Source organism: Alligator mississippiensis, chromosome 16 (assembly GCF_030867095.1).
Source record: "Alligator mississippiensis isolate rAllMis1 chromosome 16, rAllMis1, whole genome shotgun sequence".
Lineage (NCBI taxonomy): Eukaryota > Metazoa > Chordata > Crocodylia > Alligatoridae > Alligator > Alligator mississippiensis.
Genome location: NC_081839.1, coordinates 11,639,427 through 11,660,233, shown reverse-complemented (window position 1 = coordinate 11,660,233; position 20,807 = coordinate 11,639,427). Strand labels below are relative to the sequence as shown.

Here is a 20,807-nt window from a genome sequence, read left to right as displayed (position 1 = left end):
AAATCTGCTCCCTAATCCCCGTGCATGTACACCCAAGTATACTGATCGCAGATCAAATGCATGCATAGATGCACCCAGTATGTAAGGAAAGTGTCAAACTTATTGCCACCTGATATTGTGGAAGATGACAGTTTAGCCAGATTCAAAAAGGGATTGGACATACCCTTGGAGGAAGGGGACATCAGTAACTATTTAACATGAGAGTTTGGGGCACAGCCTTTGAATTGGAACTTCTGCCCTAGACCTTAAATGCCGGAGGCTTCAAGTGAGAGAGGAACAGTGGAAAACAAAAACCCCGGTCATACTGTGTTCACTCTCCCTTTCAGCCTCCATTTTCTGCCAGAGACACGCAGGCTACTGGGCAAAACAGACATATAGTCTGATCCAGTAAATGGCAATTCTTATGTTCTTGTGGTAGGCAAGGCCTTCTATAAACAATTGACACAAGCTAAATCACAGGACCTGGTTGCCATAGGGGGACTTTAATTTTTGGGACATCTGCCTGGAGGGAAATACAGAAGTGCATAAGCAATCCAGAAAATTCTTGGAACATATTGGAGAAAACTTTTTGATACACATGGTGGAGAGTCCAAGTGGGGGGAAAGCTCTTCTTGGCTTACTGCTTACAAACAGGGAGTAATTGGTTGAGCATGTGAAGGTAGAAGGTAACTTCATAAATTCATAGATGTTAGGGTCGGAAGGGACCTCAATAGATCATCAAGTCCGACCCCCTGCATAAGCAGGAAGGAGTGCTGGGTCTAAATGACCCCAGCTAGATACTCGTCTAACCTCCTCTTGAAGACCCCCAGGGTAGGGGAGAGCACCACCTCCCTTGGGAGCCCGTTCCAGACCTTGGCCACTCGAACTGTGAAGAAGTTCTTCCTAATGTCCAGTCTGAATCTGCTCTCTGCTAGCTTGTGGCCATTGTTTCTTGTAACCCCCGGGGGCGCCTTCGTGAATAAATCCTCACCAATTCCCTTCTGTGCCCCCGTGATGAACTTATAGGCAGCCACAAGGTCGCCTCTCAACCTTCTCTTGCGGAGGCTGAAAAGGTCCAGTTTCTCTAGTCTCTCCTCGTAGGGCTTGGTCTGCAGGCCCTTGACCATACGAGTTGCCCTTCGCTGTACCCTCTCCAGGTTATCCGCATCCTTCTTGAGGTTATCTGCATCCTTCTTGAGGTTATCCGCATCCTTCTTGATGAGAGTGACCATGAAATGATAGAGTTCAAGGTTCTGACAGAAGGAAGGAGAGCAGAAGAATAAGGATATTGGACTTCCAAAAAGCATACTTAGAGAACTGGTGGGCAGGATGCCCTGAGAGGCAGTCTGAGTGGAAAAGGAGTCCAGGAGAGCTGACTGTATTTTAAGGAGGCCCTTTGAAGGGCAGAGGAGCAAGCTATTCCAACAGGAAAGAAGAATGGGAAGTACAACAGGAGACCAGTCTGTCTGCAGAGCAGTCTCTCCAATAAGGTGAAACTCAAAATGGAATCCTACAAAAAGTGGAAACTTGGTTATTTATGAAGGAAGAGTGTAAGGGTATTACTTGGGCATGCTAGGAGAAAATGAGAAAGGCCAAGGCATGATTTTAGATGCAACTGGAAAGTGACATAAAAGGCAATAAAAGGGGACTTTACAAGTATTTCAGAAGAGGAAGGCCAAAGAAAGTTTAGGAATTGGCTGAGGCAACTTCAGACCATTAACTTTTACTGAGAGCTCATGAAGGTCTGGTGAGGTCCTGGATGTTTGGAAAGGGCAGATATAGTTGTGCCTGTCATTAAGGGACAGAAGGAGGATCTGGGGAATTACAGACCTGTCATTCTGGCCTTGATACCTGGAAAAAATCAAGGAGCAGGTCAAAGAATCTATTTCAAAGAACTTGGAGGAGAACAAGGTTATAAGGAACAGCTAACACGTATTCACCAAGAGCAAATCATGCCTAAACAACTTGATTTCCTTTTAAGGTAAGGTGACAGTCACTGTGGATGGAGGAAGAGCAGGGTATGTGATATACCTTGATTTTGGCAAGACCTTTGCAACCATCTCCCACAGCATTCTCAACAGTAAGCTATGGAAATACAGATGAGATTAAAGTACTGTGAGATGGATACATAACTGGTTGGATCATCATAGTCAGTGAGAAGTCATCAATGGCTTGATGACCAGCTGGGAGAAAATATGAAGTGGGGTTCCCCAGAGGTCTGTCCTGGGTTGGGTATTGTTCAACGTCTTCATTAATGAATTGGATGATGAGGTTGAATGCCCGCTTAGCAAATATGATGATGATACTATGTTGGGTGAATTTGCAGATGCTCTGGGGAGAATGGATAGGATTCAGGATGACCTGGATAACCTGGAAAAATCACCTGAAATCAATCAGATAAAATTAAATATGCTTCCAGTACTATAGAGAAGGACCTGGGGGTTACAGTGGACCATAAGATGAATATGAGACAGCAGTATTCTTTTGTTTACAAAAAACAAACAAACCCAACTTGACCTCCTCCTTCCCCCAAAAATCTCAACACCATATGGGATTTCATTAACAGGAGTATGACTTGAAAATCAGGGGAAATTATGCTTCCACTCTCTTGAACACTGATGAGGTCTCACTTGTAGTGTACTAAGTCCAATTTTGGGCCTCTCACTTCAAGAAAGATATGAACGGATTGAAGAGTCCAGCAGGGAGCAACAGCAATCACTAGTGGCCTGGAGAGCATGACTTATGAAGAAAGCCTGAAAAAACTAGGATTAATCTGGAGTGAGGGGAGATGTTGATAATAGTTTTCAAATACCTGAAGGAAGACTATAAAGAGAATGGAGATAGCTGTGGTTATAGGGGACAGGACTAGGAACAATGATCTCAAACAGCAGCAGAGAAAATTTAGGTTAGAGATTATGACTATGAGAGTGATCAAAAGTTGGAACAAGTTATCTAGAAACGGTAGAATCTCCATCCCTGGAAATTTTCAAGAGCAGTTTAGACTTGACTGGGTTGGCTGAGTGAGGGATGATCCTGCCTTGATGATGGAGCTGGAGTAGATGACCTCATGAGGTGCTTTACATCCTTTTCCTCTGACAACTGTGCACATCTGTAGATATTCTATCATTAGAATAATTGTCCACTAACTGTGCATAACCCAGTAAGCTGGAGTGTTTTCTAGTCTTCGCTAGTTTTCTACTGTCAAAGCAGCTTTCATTTCAGTGTTTATGTGCCACAACGTGTGGTTTGTAACTAAGGGCGCCTGTACACATGCAGCAAGGCTGCTCCAACCTGCTGTAATTACAGGACATAAGAGCAAACTTGATTGAGTCTGTTGGAGTGTGGTAATTACTGCGTTCCAGCATCACATGTATCAGCATCCCTACACTGAAAAATGGCGGCAGGAGCACTTTAAATAAAGCTCATTCGACAAGTTTTAGTTAAAGCTCCCCTGCCACCATTTTTCACTGTGGGGATGCTGATACACATGACACTCTGGGTTCTTTAATTAGCATGGCTCTCAGAGCTGCACTAATTAAAGTGTTTCCACCCTCCCAGAGCACATGTATAAATACCATAAAAGTCCTGGAGTCACTGCTAGTCATCCCAGGTTTGCATCACACACAATTGTACCACTCCATGCTCACAGTAAACACCCAGCTTGTCGTTCCACTGTTCACTGTTGTGATCACTGATCACTGCCTGCCTGCAGGATATGATCTACTTCATCCATGGTCTCTATAGCTGCCTGTACACATGCTTGGGGGTGGAAGGGATGTGTTTTAATTAGAGCTGTTTCTGGACGGCTGTTCTAATTAAAATAGCTCACCGCCATGAGTATTAAGCCCCATGTATTTTAAAATGGCTGCAGATTGCTTTATCTATAGCTCATTTGACAAGGTTTAGATAAAATGCCCCTGGCAACAGTGGAGCATTCTAATTAGAACGCGAATGAACATGTGTATAAGCAGCCTATAATGCTCCCATCCTTAGTAAGCCTGCTGTATATCTTATGTCTGGCCGCTGTTGTTCCTTAAATACAAAATAATTCTTTGACCTTTGTTGAGACTGGACAAAAGCTTCACTGAGCTGTATGGTGTCTGTTTCCTTGTTATGAGGTGCAAAAAGGAACAGGATCATAGGGAAGTAGGGCTGGAAGGGACCTCACATGGCCTAGTCCAACCCCTAATCAAGGCAGGACCTTCCCCAAGTAAACCATGCCAGCCAAAGGTCTGTCCAACCTGCTCTTAAAATTTCCAGTGATCAAGATTTCACAGTTTCTCTAGGTAGCCTGTTTCAGTGCTTGAGCACTCTCATAGCCAGAAAGTTCCTTTTAATCTTCAACCTAAATTGCCTCTGCTTCAGCTTGAGGGCATTGCTCCTAGTCCTATCCCCTATGGCCACAGAGAAAAGCCCAGCCCCATCCTCTTTATATCACCCTTCAATAATTTAGGATCATAGGATCACAGGAAAGTAGGGCTGGAAGGGACTTCACAAGGTCGTATAGTGCAGTCCCTGCTCAAGGCAGGATTGTCGCTGACTAAACCATCCCAGACAAGTGCCTATCCAACCTGTTCTTGAAAATTTCTAAATAGATTGTGAGATGAAACAGTGGGATTTTCAGGAGTGAAGATATCCTAGCCATTATATAACCTACATTGCTTATCCTTTTCATTTGTGTCTCCTCGGGAAAATACTGGCCACATACCAAATGTTTGAAGAAGCCAATGCATGAGGGAGAGGTCTGTTTAACGTCTCCTGTTTAGAGAAGGGTCAGAGTACAGATATGTAGGAGAAAAAAGGTATCTTCCTTGGTGTCCCAGTTAGGCCACTCTTAGGAATTATCCTTGACTTTTAGACTGTTGTTGTTGCTTATGTACCACGTACTGGGAAGCTTACCTACCATGTGCTGGGTCTTTATTGTAATTGCACAGAAATAGCAACAATGTAACAGTTCTGTTTTAAATTCTGTTGTATACTTAAAGTGGAAATTAAACTTTTGGGTTTTTTGTAGGAACAGGTAAGTGTATCTGCCCCAAATTTTCTGATAATAATTTTTAATAGAACTTGAATTCATTGAGGATTTTCCAGACATCTACACTTTTTCCTTAAAAAGTTAATATTTTCAATATTGTATCCCCTTACATTAAAAACTTCAGACCGTAGAATGTTAGAATTTCTATTTTGTGAGTTTGGGGGGCTTTCCAGTTTTAAATGACTAACTGTTGATTGTGAATAATGCTAATAACTATTTTCATATGCAGCTTCTTGTGTGATATGGTCAGTAAGTGAAGAATAACATGGCAGCGACATTCATTCTCTGGCATAAAGTATGGATGCCTCTTAGAAGATTTTAGGAGATTTATCATGTAGTCCAGTAGTGCGCCTGTCTGAAAGTGGGGCTAGCATGGTACTTGGAAAACCAAAACATGTCAATGAAAACAAACTAGCTATTTATTCCTCCAGGAGCTTTGACCATGCCAACCAGCTGTAAGGAAAGAAGGCATCCCATCATTATTTCCCCTTCCTTTTATAATAGCAAGGTGCCACAGTGCCTTTACATTCTTACATGAGGATCTTCATGATGCTGGTCAGGCCTGCACCACCTCAACAGTTTCTTTGAGAAGAGCATTTAAAAAAAAAAGCAATGGTAACCATGTTTAGGGTTCTTTTTGCCAAAAATATAGGGCAATGCACAGGACACAGAGATAGAATGACAAGTCCCCATATTCCAGTGGACCACAGAAAGTAAGGACAGCTGCCTCTGCACAAGAAAGTACTATTTTTATAAAAGCTTAGGAGTTGGGGAACCTTACAAATGTCTGGGTTCTGACTCATGAATTTTTGCAAGGCAGAACAGATCAGATAGATTTTAAATAGAAAGTATTGAAAGAGTGGTGATTATTTGATGAGACGATGCATGTGAGCCACCAATGAGATGGGTCTGTGACAAAGGCAAATGAGATCTGAGGATGTGCTAGGTATGGTATTTCTAGCAGAGATGGGGAAGTACCATATTATTCCAATTATAAGTCGACCCTGGATATAAATAGACCCCATATTTTCTTGTTCAATTTTAGGAAAAAATTGCTCTTTCCATGCATATAAGTCAATAGCTTGATGAAGTCCCTGAATTGCTACTGCCTTTACAAAATCCTTGGGGAGAATTCAGTCACCAAGAAAAGGCAAAACACTCTAGAAATAATAAAATAAAAGCTGCGGAGGAAAAAAAAAGGTTTTGATTTTGCACAAAAATACCACAAATACAAAAGTCAAGATTGCAGGAGGCCCGATTATAGGTTAACTACATGTATAAGTGCAATTTTTTTGGGGGGGTGGGTTTGGAGTAAAAAATGGATTTATAATCAGAAATGTGCACTATTAATGTGATTGAACAAGACCATGGTGAGCTCTCATTTGGAATACTGCACACTACTCTGGTCATCTGTGTTAAGGGAAGAGCATTTTTTAATGGTCAACCTGGATATACAGGGAAATGGAGAATCTATATGAAAGGAGATAATGGGCTTGTCTACACTTAGCACTGAGAATACTCCTTCTTCAGCAATCCCTTACAGCTGAGGATGATTGTCTTCCATGATTGTTTTATCTGTGTGTGGAAAGATAACTGATGAGGCCTATCTGGGATCAACAGACTCTACTTCAGCTTAGACATGTGTTTCCATGTGGGGTGGGTGGTGCTGGATTCTTGATTTGGTCTGCAAGATGCACTCCAGCTTTTCCAACTCCTCTTGTGGTCAGGAGATTTCAAAGTACTGAGATCACTGCAGCAGACTCTTCCTCCATTTGTGGTGATTCTGGGCAATAGTCTCCCATGAGTTGACATGGATGTTGCATTCTTTTAATTTGGCCTTGAGATTGTCTCATAAGTGCTTTCTCTGCCCTCCTCTTGAGCATACGTCTTTGCTGAGCTGGGAGAATAAAACTTGCTTTGGGAGTCTGGAGTCAGACATCCAGATAACATAGCCAGCCCAAAGTTTATGTTAGATGATCATTGCCTCAATACTCACCGTGTTTACTTGTAGGAGGACACTAATATTGGGCGTGTCTGTCTTCCCACTGGATTCTTCAGGCAACATTGATGGTACTTCTCAAATAACTTTAGATGTCTCCTGTATGTTGTCCATGTCAGCTCCATACAGCAAGGTAGGGATAATGACTGATAAACCATGAGCTTGGTTTCAGATCTGATATCTTGATCTTTGAAAACCCTTTTCTTTAGGTGTACAAATGCTGCACTTGCACATTTGAGGTAATGTTGGATTTCTTCATCGATGTCAGTCTTCTGCGAGAGATGGCTTCTGAGGTATATGAAATACAGTGTTCTCCAGAGTCTAACCATGGATCTAGATTACAGGAGCTGGGGACTATTCATTAGGAGCTTGGTGGTCGAGGATCTTAGTCTTCTGAATGTTAAGTGTCAGTCCTATTTTCTTGAATGCCTCAGTAAAGACATTGACAATTGCCTGAAGATCTGCTTCTGAGTGAGCACACACTACAGCATCATCAGCATATTGGAGCTCAACAGCCGAGGTCAGGGTGATCTTGGTTTTGGCTTGGAGTCAGCTGAGATTATACAGTTTACCACCACTCAGACTGCAACCTTGTTGGTGGTCATATGTAGCATCGCAAGGAATATTGAGAAGAATGTTGGTGTGGTGATGCAGACTTGCTTAACTCCTGTCTTAGCCTCAAAGGGATCTGTGATAGATCCATTACTGAGAACTACTGCTTACATACCATCATTGAGCAGGCAGAGGATGGTGACAAATTTTAGTGGGTATCCATACTTCAGAAAGATCCTGCAAACCCATCGTGAGATTCTGGAAGGAGCTCTGCAGCAAGTAGAAGACGACAGTTCAGGAGGGTTCTCACAGTGATCTTTCTTGTGGTGGACAGCAATGCAATCCCTCTGTAGTTTCCAGAGCTAAATTTGTCTCCTTTCTTGAAGATTGGCACAATCATGGTGTCCGTGAGACCATCTGGGATTTCCTCATCATTCCAAATCATTAAGATGAGGGCATGGAGATGTGATGCGAGTTCCTGTACCCCTGCTTGAAGATTTCCATGGGGATTCCATTTGCTCCAGATGCCTTGTCATTCTTCATCTGCTTGATTGATTCATCTACATCATTGATTCTTCCCAAAGCAAGTTTCACCTCATCAGGAGTTGGAGGGATTCTGAGATAATTTATAACTGAATGTTTTACAGAAGGAGTTGAGAACACACTCATCAGCAACAGAGTCTTCACTAAGGTCTTCAAAATGCACCTTCCAATGGGCATTGATGGCTTTCCTTTCCTTGATCAGGTCTTCTCCATCCTTAGGTCTCAAATGGGGGTTGGTCCCTAAGTACTCAGACTGTAGATGACTTTGGTGGCACTGAAGACATCACACATATTGTGGATATCAGTGAGATGTTGAATCTCCTTCGCCTTGTCTTCTCACCGTTTGTTCTTCATATCATGGATCCTCCTTTGGATCTCTGCCTTGGCTTGTTGGAGATGCAATTTCTTCTGCTTGGAGTTGGTGTCATTTTGCCAAACATAAAAGGCCTTGCGCTTGCAATCAATAACATTTGGATCTCCTGGTTATTCTCATTAAACCAGTCTTGATGCTTCCTGGTAGAGAATCCAAGTGTCTCTTCACAGGTGCAGATGATAGTGGCCTTGAGGGAACCTCACATGCTGCTGACATTCACCCATTCTTGTTGATTGGAATTCACCATTTTTTTGTTGAGGCACTGGTGGAAGAGGTCTTGTTTACTTGGGTCCTTGAGTCCTGCAATATTGATCTTCTGTTGGCATTGCTTCTGCTGCAGTTGTCATTTGGGAGCCAGTTTGAGTGACATAACTGAGAAGATGAGTCAGTGATCAGTCCAGCAATCATCAGCTCCTTGCATAGCTCAGGTGATCTCTCTTTTGTATGACATTTTAGGATTGCAACATTCATAGATTAATAGCTACATTTGATAACCATTCAACTGCTTCAGGGGTAGCTGCATGGATTGATTTTAGATCACCATTAAATGATCTAATTGGGCAATCATTCACAATGTGTTGCACCGTCTGAAAAATTGCACCATAATTACAACCCAAACTCTCTTTGATTTTCCATTTATGGAGTAGGCGTCCACATTTTCCATGAAGTCCAGATGCGATTATGGACATCTTTGTGATCCCAGGCATGGATAATGACATAATCAACCAGGTGCCAATGCTTAGATTGTGGGTGTTGCCATAATGTCACGTGGCTGTTTTTCTGGTGAAACAGGGTGTTGATGATGGCGAGTCCATGTTCTGCACATTTAGTCAAAAGTAGGATGCCATTGGAGTTGACCTTTCCTGCTCCTTCCTTGCTGACGGCCCTGTTCCAGAGGTTAGACTCCCTTCCAACTGGCATTGAACTCACTGATAAAACGATGTCTGTCTTCCTTTGGAATGTCAGAAAGGACTTGGTCAGGTTGGCATAGAATTCCTCCTTAGTTTCATTGGCGACATCAGGAGTCAGGGCATACATGCTGATGACAGTAGCATATTGGCTCTCCACCAGTTTAAGACGAAGAGCCACGAGGCACTCTTTAATTCCAATAGGGAAATCAATGAGTTGGTTTATAAGTTCATTCTTAATGGCAAAACCAACTCCATAAAGTCAGTATTCTCCTTCCTGTTTACTCTTCCAGAAGAAGATATAGCCACCTCCATGTTTTTTGAGCTACCCATCTCCCGCTTGCTGGGTCTCACTTAGTGCAGCTACACTGATGTTGTGGTGCCTCAGTTCTTGGGCCGTGATTGCAGTGTGGTGCTCTGGGCATTCACTATTAGGGTTGTCCATGAGGATACTGATGTTCTACATCCTGAAAATTATGTATCATCACTGGTATTTTCAAGTGCAGTAAAGGTGATCCCATTGGACGCAGTTATCCAGTCAGGAAGAACTATAGAATATTGTATTAGACATATCATGTTTAAGGCACCTTTTCTAGCCCCCTCCCCATGTGTGATGAGCAGAGTGGATCCTGAAGAGGGCTGCTCAGTCACCATTACAGCTGCTCAATTGGACTCCTGTCTTGTTCAAGTGCTAAATGACTTTCTTGTAATTGCTGCCTTCGTGCCAGTTCATGACTAGGAGCTTCCAGACCTTACACTCCTGCTCCTGTCACCATTAGCTGGTTACCAAAGGGTTTGAGGAATGAATGTGCTGGAAAAACTGTTGTCATGGAAGATGCCCGTGTGTGACTTCTTCTATTGTGGAGAAGTTGTTGCATATCGGTGTCCACATGGCTCTTGACAGAACGGGACCTGATCCAATGGCGAGGAAACCAAGACAACTGGGATCTTGTTCCACTGCAGCCTTCATCCACCTTCACAGCTATTGAGATTTTGACATCTTCTTCTGCCTGCTCTACCACTGCAGACATGTAGGCCTATGGCTGGGGTCTGGGCAGGCTTATTATACCTGGAACTAGCTTACTGCCTGTCATGAATGACAGAAGGTTTCAGGGAGTGTTTACGTGCCCTCTCCTCCACACCCCCACGCACCCTTTGGGGCTGGCCATGTAAACAGTCCCTCCACTGCCACCACCTCCTCCTCCAGCCTCCGGTACGGTGGCTCCCTCCCCCCTACCTGCTTCCACCTCCTCCCCCAGAGCAGCAAGGATTCCCCCCATCTCTACTACCCTCCCAGCTCCTTTCCCTCCCTCTCTCTCCACCTCCCTCTCCCTGCCAGCTGTTGTTGGGGCCAGGCGGCAGGGGGACACTGCCAAAGTAACCCCCTCTCCCCTCCACTCTGTGCTTCCCTCCATTCCTTCCCCCAACAACACCAACCACCATGACCCCCCCCCTCCATTCTCTCTCAGGCAGGGAGGTGGGGGGAAGCCCTGCTGCTCAGGTGGCCAGGGCCTGTCTGCCACCACCAAAAACGTCCTTGGCAGTGGTGCAAAGTTGGACCCATGCAGCCTGGGCTTGTGCAGCCAATCACTGCCCGCCCTCTTGGCAGTGCATGCGTAGTTGGCCAAAAGCATTATGGACAGACAGGCACATAGACAGATGGACGAAGCCCTTTATTATAATAGAAGGCTGGTGAGAAGCTTGGCCTCCACTCACTTTCTCCCACTTCAGCATGCACCCATATCTGGAAATGAGACACTGTAACCCTTTCAGAACAGCACTAAACACATTCTCAGATTTTCTATCTTGAGCATAGAAAATCTCATAGATCTTCTATCTTGGTCTGTGCTCAGGGTCATTCTAAAGCAGCTCCATTGCCCATGCATGGATCATGAGTGAGGGGGGGGAGGAGGATGTACCTCAGTGATTTAGCTTAGCTGAGAGGAGCTATAATTGCAACTTTGCAGGATATGAAGGGATAAACAGCAAGGAGGGAAAGAACTATTTAATAGTGTCACAAGTAAATTTAGGCTGGAAATTAAGAGAAAGGTTCTAACCACCAGAGGAATGAAGTTCTGGAACAACCTTTCAGTAGAAACAAGAAAACAAACTGGTTTTAAAATGGTGCTTTAAATTTATTAAATAAATTACAGGAGGATGTCATTGCCTATGATAGCAGGAGCCTGGATCTAGTGACCCAAGTGATCCTATGTCCTATATTACTGATTTTTCTTGTTGTTCTAAGGCTAAGCTTCTCCTCCAGCAGAAGCTACACATAAATATGCTACAAAGAAACTTAAGAACTTCCTTTCAAAACGGCTACTAGGGCTGTGCGCAATGACTAGAATTCTTCATAAGATGTCAAGTGGGTAAGGTAACTAGTAGGGTGAAAGTGCTAGACTTTAGAAAAGCTGATTTCAATGAACTCAGGTGATTAGTCAAGGACGCACTGCAGAGCAGGAGTTTTGAAGTGATGGGAGCCCAAGAAGGGTGGCTGTGCCTTAAGGAAATGATCCTTCGGGCACAGAGGGAGACGATCCCGATGCAAGGAAAAAGAGGGAAAGGGGCCAGGAGGCTTCCTTGGCTGACCAGAGAAATCCAGGGCAGCCTAAGGGCCAAAAGGGGAGCACATAAAAAGTGGAAACAGGGAGAGATCACCAAAGACAAATATACCTCCTCTGCTCGCGCTTGTAGGGAGGCAGTTAGACGGGCCAAAGCTACCATGGAGCTGAGGATGGCATCCCAAGTGAAGGACAACAAAAATTGTTCTTTAGATATATAGGGAGTAAAAGGAAGGCCCAGGGAGGAATAGGACCCCTACTAAATGGGCAGAAGCAATTGGTGATGGACAGGGGGGACAAGGCTGAACTCCTCAACGAGTTCTTTGCCTCAGTGTTCCTAAGCGAGGGGCATGACAAGGCTCTCACTGGGGTTGTAGAGAGGCAGTAGCAAGGCGCCAGACTACCATGCATAGACCCTGAGATGGTGCAGAGTCTCTTGGAAGAACTGGATGCCTTTAAGTTGGCAGGCCCGGATGAGCTCCATCCGAGGGTACTGAAGGCACTGGCTGACATCATTGCAGAGCCACTGGCGGGAATATTTGAATGCTCGTGGCGCACGGGCCAAGTCCCAGAGGACTGGAAAAGGGCCAACGTGGTCCCCATTTTCAAGAAGGGGAGGAAGGAGGACCCGGGCAACTATAGACCTGTCAGTCTCACCTCCATCCTTGGCAGTCTTTGAAAAAATTATAAGGCTCACATATGCGAGAGCCCGGCAGGACAAATTATGCTGAGGGGAAACCAGCACGGGTTCGTAGCAGGCAGATCGTGCCCGACTAATCTAGTCTCTTTTTACGACCAGGTTACAAAACACCTGGACGCAGGAGTAGGGGTGGATGTCATTTACTTAGACTTCAGGAAGGCCTTCGATATGGTATCATCCCAGCCCATATTGGTGAACAAGTTAAGAGGCTGTGACTTGGATGACTACACAGTCCGGTAGGTGGCGAATTGGCTAGAGGGTCGCACCCAGAGAGTTGTGATGGATGGGTCTGTATCGACCTGGAAGGGCGTGGGCAGTGGGGTCCCTCAGGGCTCGGTCCTTGGACCGATACTCTTTAATGTCTTCATCAGCGACTTGGACGAGGGAGTGAAGTGTACTCTGTCCAAGTTTGCGGATGACACAAAACTGTGGGGAGATGTGGACACACCGGAGGGCAGGGAACAGCTGCAAGCAGACCTGGACAGGTTGGACAAGTGGGCAGAAAACAACAGAATGCAATTCAACAAGGAGAAATGCAAAGTGCTGCACCTAGGGAGGAAAAATGTCCAGCACACCTACTGCCTAGGAAATGACCTGCTGGGTGGCATGGAAGTGGAAAGGGATCTTGGATTCCTAGTGGACTCCAAAATGAACATGAGTCGGCAGTGTGACGAAGCCATCAGAAAAGCCAATGGCACCTTATCGTGCATCAGCAGATGCATGACGAATAGATCCAAAGAGGTGATACTTCCCCTCTATCGGGCGCTGGTCAGACCGCAGTTGGAGTACTGCGTGCAATTCTGGGCGCCGCAATTCAGGAGGGTTGCGGATAACCTGGAGAGGGTCCAGAGAAGGGCCACTCGTATGGTTAAGGGCCTGCAGACCAAGCCCTATGAGGAGAGACTGGGGCACCTGGACCTCTTCAGCCTCCGCAAGAGAAGGTTGAGAGGTGACCTTGTGGCTGCCTATAAGTTCATCACGGGGGCAAAGAAGGGAATTGGTGAGGCTTTACTCACCAAGGCATCCCTGGGGGTTACAAGAAATAATGGCCACAAGCTAGCAGAGAGCAGATTTACACTGGACATTAGGAAGAACTTCTTCACAGTTCGAGTGGCCAAGGTCTGGAACGGGCTCCCAAGGGAGGTGGTGCTCTCGCCTACCCTGGGGGTCTTCAAGAGGAGGTTAGATATGCATCTAGCTGGGGTCATCTAGACCCAGCACTCTTTCCTGCCTATGCAGGGGGTCGGACTCCCTTCCAACCCTAACATCTATGAATCTATGACTATGTTTCATTTCATTTCAGTTTTGGATTCAGCCATTTCGGAGGACAGTGATTTGTTTTGGTGTTTCGGATCACTGTTCCATTTCAATTCAGCTGAATCTGTTTCAGAGTTTCGATGCTGTTTCAGTGCTGATTCAGAGATTCAGATTGGCCAGGGAGAGGCAGACACTGCTGGGCAGCTGCAGGTTCTCCCGTGGCTCCTCTGGCTGTGCCTACCTCTGCCCTGGCGGGTTGAGCCATGGGAGAAGATGCTATGGCTGTGCTGCCTGGTCCCATCCCCCATCCAGTCCCACTCTCCTGGCACTTAAAAAAAATGAATCACCAGATGCAGCAGTGGTGGGGCAGCGGAGATCGCCCCCCTGCCTGGCACCCACATGGCAGCTGTCACGTTGCGTGGGTGCAGTGCAGCTTGGCAGGGCTCCACACGCTGTCTGGGAGCTGAGGTGGCTCCAGCAGTCAGCTGGAGCCCAGCACTGCTCAGCCCCACACTGCCCTGCCGAGCTGCGCTACACCCACGCCATGGGGCAGCTGCTGTGCGGGTGCCAGGCAGGGGGCAATCCCTGCTGCCCCCCACTGCCCCATTCTGCACAGGAGGGCTCTGCCATGAGTACCCAGAGGCCCCAATCACCGCTACTGCAGCCAGTGAGTGTGAGGCTTTTTTTTTTTTTTTTTTTTTAAAGCTCCGCATTCATCAGCTGAAGCAGCAGCAATTGGGATTTCTGGGCACTCATGGCAGAACCCCCCCCCCCCCCCCCCCCGTGAAGTGCAGGGCAGTGGGAATCACGCCCCTGCCCCCCTGCTTGGCACCCGTATAGCAGCTGTTGCACCTCACATGGTCTGGGAGCTGGGGTCACTGGGACTGAGTGGTTCTAGGCTCCGGCTGACTACTGGAGCTGCCCCAGCTCCTAGACAGCATGCGAGACCCTGCCAAACGGCGCTGCACCTGCACAATATGAGAGCTGCCGCACAGATGCCAAGCGGGGGGAGGGGTGATCCCTGCTGCCCACCTGCCCTGCACTGCATGGCGGGGCTCTGCAATGAGCCCTCAGAGGCCCTGATCACTGATGTTGCAGCTAGTGAATGCGGGGCTTTTTCCCCCCCCCCCCCCCCCCCAAGTGCTAGGAGGCTGGGGATGGGTGGGGGATGGGGCTGGGCAGGGCAGCCATGGGGGCTTTTCCTGCAGCTCCTCTGGCTGTGCCTGCCTCTCCGTAGGTGGGGGAGCCACTGCCCTGCCTGGCCCCATCCCCCATCCGGCCCCAGCCTCCCACCACTCTAAAAGGAGGGCTGTAGGGCTGTGCCGGGGCGCCTCCAAAACATCTGAAACATTTCCAAAACTTTTCAGATAGTTTCGTTTAGTTTTAGAGATGCTTCAGAGCCTTCTATTTCATTTTGGATTCAGTGTTTTGGGTGACAAAACAGGGCAACACCTCCAAAATGAAATGGCTGCCAAAATTTCACACAGCCCTCACCCCACAATTTTTATGGTGTCAGAAAAATTGTAGGGTTCTCTTACTTGCTTGGGTTTTTCCAGCCTTCAGGGGAAAACTGGCTGCTTCCAAAGTGTGTGAAAGAAATTCAGGTTCTGAATTTAAACTTAGGTGCACATTAAAAAGGCTGCCTATACACATGCTTGGAGGAAGTGGTGGGGTGGGAGGGTGTGTGTTAATATGAGTGACTCCTAGACAGCTACTCTAATTAAAGTGCCTCATTGTTATGTGTAATAAGCCCTTGTGTGTTTAAAAGTGACCTCATTCAACAAGATTTAGATAAAGGATCCCATGGTCATTTAAAAATATGCAGGGGCTTAAAATACATGAGTCACGTGAGATGATGCTGCATCAGTGCTGGAGCATTCTACTTAGAACATGGAGCAGTCTTGATTAATCAAGTCTGCTCTCTCATGCTCTAATTCGAATGCCAATGAGCATGTCTATAGGCAGCCTAATAGTAGAACACTTGCAAGTGGGTGCTGAGGGGACTCCCTTTAACTTCAGCTAACTTCAGAGGTAGGAGAACTGCTGTGTCATCTTTCTTCATTGCATGTCGTTTCATTTCCATTCCTATCCAGTTGCCCACATTCCACCATTCCCATCCCACTCTAGGCTTCCCCACTGCCTCCTCCCATCTCTTCCGGTGTTTCTCTGCCATCTCTTCCAGTGTCGTTTCCCATCACATATTCCCTCTTCTGTCCTCTTTTTCCCTGTACCCCTTAGCCTCCCTCCTATTTTCTTTATTTCCATATGCTCTTTAATCTCCTCAAACCCCACAATCCCACAAAATCCTTAACCTTCCCTCCTTGTATCCAAATTCCCCAGACACTCATTTGTTTTGCTTCAGATTCCATCTTGCTTCCTTTGTTTTTTAACTTCTTCATGATCTCAACCTTAACTCCCTTTCACCACACTTCTTATATGGGAATAAAAATACTCAGTATTTATATGATTATTTACATGCTCAGAGCAGCATACAGCCATTAATAAATTCACCCTCCCAATACTGTTGAGGTGAGTGTTTAAAACAACTAGAATTACCCACTTATGAAATTCAGACATCAAGTAAACTTGGATTAAAAATGTGTTAGCCAACGTGTTGTAACTGTTTGGAGGATATAGCACAGATAACAAAGTATGCATATTTCTGTTAAACTGGCATAGCTAATGTCTAGAGGCCAGCCTAGTTTTCAATTTGACCATTTCAGTAGTATTGTACTAACCTTTTCAAACATACATTTGAATGTGCATTTTAAAACCATACATGTAAATCCTAATCTAGATAAGGCCTTGTGGAATCTCATCATGGGTATCAAAGTACTTGTACCTCATTTGAGGGAAGTATTAGCAAGCATCAAGTTCAGTTGGCCAATAAAAGTAATAGAGTTAATATTGAAGTCAGTGACTGGATAAAAGAAGTCTCTTCCAGGCTCAGGGGTCCCTGGGAAGTGAGTGGGGCCTTCTGCCAGTTCTGCAGACCTGGAAGGAGAGTTTTTGTGACTGAAAGAAGGAATAAAGTGGAAGGACACAATCACTTCAAAAATCATGGGCCAGACGTTAATGAAAGCCCATATTCAGCACAGTCCCTCTTTCCAAATTATTCCTACTACTTATTTCTATTGTTCTACAAATCAGCATCTCTCAAAGGATGGCATAAACTTCAGATCAAAACACTTAGATGACAGCCTAAACTTTATGATTCAGCCGAAACAAAATTTCACTCCATAATGGAGTGAGCTACAGGATGAGCCAAAGGTTTCCTGCCTGAAGGTCAGATATAGCATTCTGTAAAGGGCGGTGGGGTGGGGAACAGAATTAAAAACAGAAAGTGTAAATTACTTATATTACAATATGCAAAACTGCAGAAGCCAGAAGGATAAAATATGCCTGTATTGGCATTCTACTGTAATGGGGAATAAAATTACTTGGGGAGGCAGCCCGAAGAGGCAGATCTAGATAGAAATGGAGAGGATTAGTAATAGTGAAAGAGCCACTAGATGTACCAGGCAATGGCTGAGGCCAATTGTCTTAATTAAGAACAGTGTCCAAACTTGTATTTTCATTTTCTCTCAGCCAGGAATTTCTGTCAAGACATTGTGCATAAAAAGGCATCAGTGACCTGTAATAGGAGCTGCCGGTGGAACAGGCACAGACTGTAGCACTTTGCAGACAGATTGTACTTTATAACCAAAAGTGTCAGTCCTTGAGAAGAGGTGGCCTAGTGACACAGTGAATTAGCCCATCAGGGCCAAGGTGCATCAGCGAAGTTGGGCTGAAGAAAACCCAAGAACTGAAACACATGGAGACACTGCAGGTTAGGTAGGACTAGGCACATTGCTCACCACCTCTTGCTCTCCTGTATGCACCTTTCTTTTCTTTTTATAATCTCATCAGATTATAAATCCTTTACACAATGTGAATACAGAAGTCCCTGTCAGTCTGTATAATAGTAAAAACATGGAACATGACTGAACAAAAGTCACAAGAAGTAATATAAACTATAACCCAGGAAGAAAGACAAGCCTATATATAGTAGGCTGACAGTCAAGCAGTCTTGAACTAGAAGTACCTTACAGCATTGTACAGTGGGCTGCCCACAAATCAGATTCATCTGACTCCACATTTATTAATCTTTCTGCTGTTACCAGATTCTGCCCCTGGATTTTAGTTCTGCTTGTCCCTTAGTGGGTTCATAGGCTAACACTAATGGGATTGTGCAACACTTCAAAGAAGTTCACTTCTAACTGTAGTAACTCACTGCTAGGCAGAGGGAAGGGTGATTACACAACAAAAGCCAAACCCCAGGGTATGCATCTTCTATATGGACTTAAAATAAAAACCCCTAAAACATTAATGGCATAGCAACATAGCAAAACAATTCACTTAAAGAAGGAAAGAGTGTTGTGTGGAGTTAATAATTACTAGTTCTTTAGAGTAAATGTTTTCAGTAGTACTCCACAACTAGACTGGATTAACTACTGTTCCAGGTATATTCTGACAAAATGTAGTTCTTTCCCCTTTTAAAAAACATTAAAATGTGGATCTGCCCTGAAATATGACTCTCAAAATATGTGGTCCTTGTTTATTGTCCTTCTCTGACTTTAAACTTTGATCAGTTTACAAGTGAGAAGATTTTATTCCTCCCTGCCAGCCTGGGACCTGAGAGTTATGCTGGGCTCTCATATCACCAGTAACAAAGGTTCTCACATCAGTCAAACTGTTTCAAACCCCGAGTTTTCAGATTCTCGTTTCTGCTACACAGTGCCACTCCGAATTTTCACCTGTAATTTGCATTTAGTTAAAAATTCTGTTTAAGACCACAGAACTAAAATAGAAAGCAATTCCCTTATCACAGTTCAGCTGGTTTCACAGGCCTATATGTATGTCTTTTATATATAACAGATAGGTTTTATCTATGTATGTGGGTTCATTCAGCTGGGAAGCGCAGTTGTAGCTGCCCAGTTGATGAAAAAGAACCATTCTTTATCTAGAAATATCTTTGCTCAGAGAGTAAAAGATTAGCTAGCTTTGTGAAGGCGAGGAAATGGCTAAGCAAACCCTTTGCAATCATCCATCCTACTATCAGAGCAGTTTTTGCTTGGGGCCACTTGGAAAGGAGTCTGAATTTGCTATACTGTACCTTTGCATCGTATATGCACTCTGCAAGTCAGAAAATAGTGCAGCAAGAAACTGGCAGAGTTAGTGAGAATTTATACAGCAATCTCCAGCTTGGCTGTTGCTATCCAAGCCAGAGAAGTTAATAACCCTCAAGGAAAGGAGAATGACTTTTAAGAAGCCATGGTAACTCACCTGTGTTGCTTTTCCTCTTTCCACTGAGGTGTTTTTCCCTAGAAAAGCCCTTTCATCCAGCTTCGGTGCCTCCCCATAAGCTCCCTTCACTCACTGACTGCTGAGTTACCCTAGCCAAGTGAAAGGTTTTGTTGGGGAAAGTGGGAGGTGTGCAGTAAGTTTGCATACAGAGCTTAAAGGCACAGGCTGAGAACCAAGAGATGAAGTCTGACAGTACAATGCTGCTTTAAGACAATGGCATAATAAGATTCGATGTTTATTCATTTTTAGTTCCTGAGCATAGATTTAATGGACTCAGTTTGTAAGTACATTGTTATTTCTAGTTGCCCCATGCTGGAAACTCGGCCTAACGTCTCAAAGTTCTTTGTTCCTTTTAGCTTGTCAGGAAGATCCCGCAGGACAGATTCTGCTGTGCTCTCCCGGCCTTTCCCTCCCTGGAGTTTTATAAGTGTCATCAAATGCAGAATTTTACCTTTCATGATGTACTTAGTTTATTAAAAACTCAGAGCTGTGTTGACTTCATAAAGTAAAAGCTTGTTAGCAATGAGAGTCAATAGATGCGATTCTGTCCACAAAAGTAGCAACTAAGTAAGGACCGTTTTACAGAATTGCTTTTCACAACAAAATGTCTCTCTCTGTTACTTATCTCATCCACTACTCATCATAGTAGTGATGTAGTGCCCTGGCATCAGATGAGAGAGTCCACTCCAGTGCCAGGAGAGGCCACTACTGCTAAGAAGAAGCAATAGATGGTGGTAGTAGGTGACTCCCTCCTGCAAGGCATGGAAACATCCATCTGCTGGCTTGTCCTGTTGGCTCAGAAGATCTGCTGTTTGCCAGAAACCTGTATCCAAGATGTCATGGGCCAAGACTCATCTAGTCCACTGACTACTAACCCATGCTGCTCATCTATGTGGGCACTAATGATACTGCCAGAGATGAAGTTGAGCAGATCAATGATTCCATTGCTCTTAATGCAAGGGTGAAGGAAACAGGGTGCCCAGGCAGTGTTCTCACTGAGTGCACACATCCTGGAAATTAATGCATGGCTGAAAAGATGGCATTGCTATCAAGACTTCGGCTTCTTTGACCATGGAGTGGTGTTCAAGAAGATGTACTGATGGGAAGAGATGGGATGAAAAGAGAGAAGAGTGTCTTCACTTGTCAACTGATCGAAGTTTAGAGCCAGAGAAGGACAATAAACAAGGACCACATATTTTGAGAGTCACATTTCAGGGAAGATCCACATTTTAATGTTTTTTAAAAGGGGAAAGAACCACATTGTCAGAATATACCTGGAACAGTAGTTAATCCAGTCTAGTTGTGGAGTACTACTGAAGACATTTATTCTAAAGAGCTAGGAATTATTAACTCCATATAACACTATTTCCGTTTTTTAAGTGAATTGTTTTGCTATGCTGTTAATGTTTAACACTAGGGAGGATGTCATGGTGGCCATCTGCTACCAACCAGCAAACCAGGAGGAGGAGGCCTGCTTTAAACAATTGATGAAAGCTTCCAAATTGCAGGACTTGGTTCTTATGGGGAACTTTGATTATTGGGAAATTTGCTGAG

At 44.9% G+C, this 20,807-nt stretch overlaps 1 protein-coding gene across 3 annotated transcripts in view; it reads right to left on the bottom strand.

The window, feature by feature from the left end:
• The window catches only part of TMPRSS9 (transmembrane serine protease 9), a 104,716-nt gene extending 85,369 nt beyond the window's left edge, over positions 1 to 19,347 (bottom strand). For 2 of the 3 annotated variants that reach the window (XM_019491241.2, XM_019491240.2), the window contains exon 1: positions 19,233 to 19,347. The gene's annotated coding sequence lies outside the window, so the exon portion shown is untranslated. The remainder of the gene's footprint in view (positions 1 to 19,232) is intronic. The other variant, XM_019491242.2, reaches the window with a different exon arrangement.
• Positions 19,348 to 20,807: the final 1,460 nt, after the last annotated feature.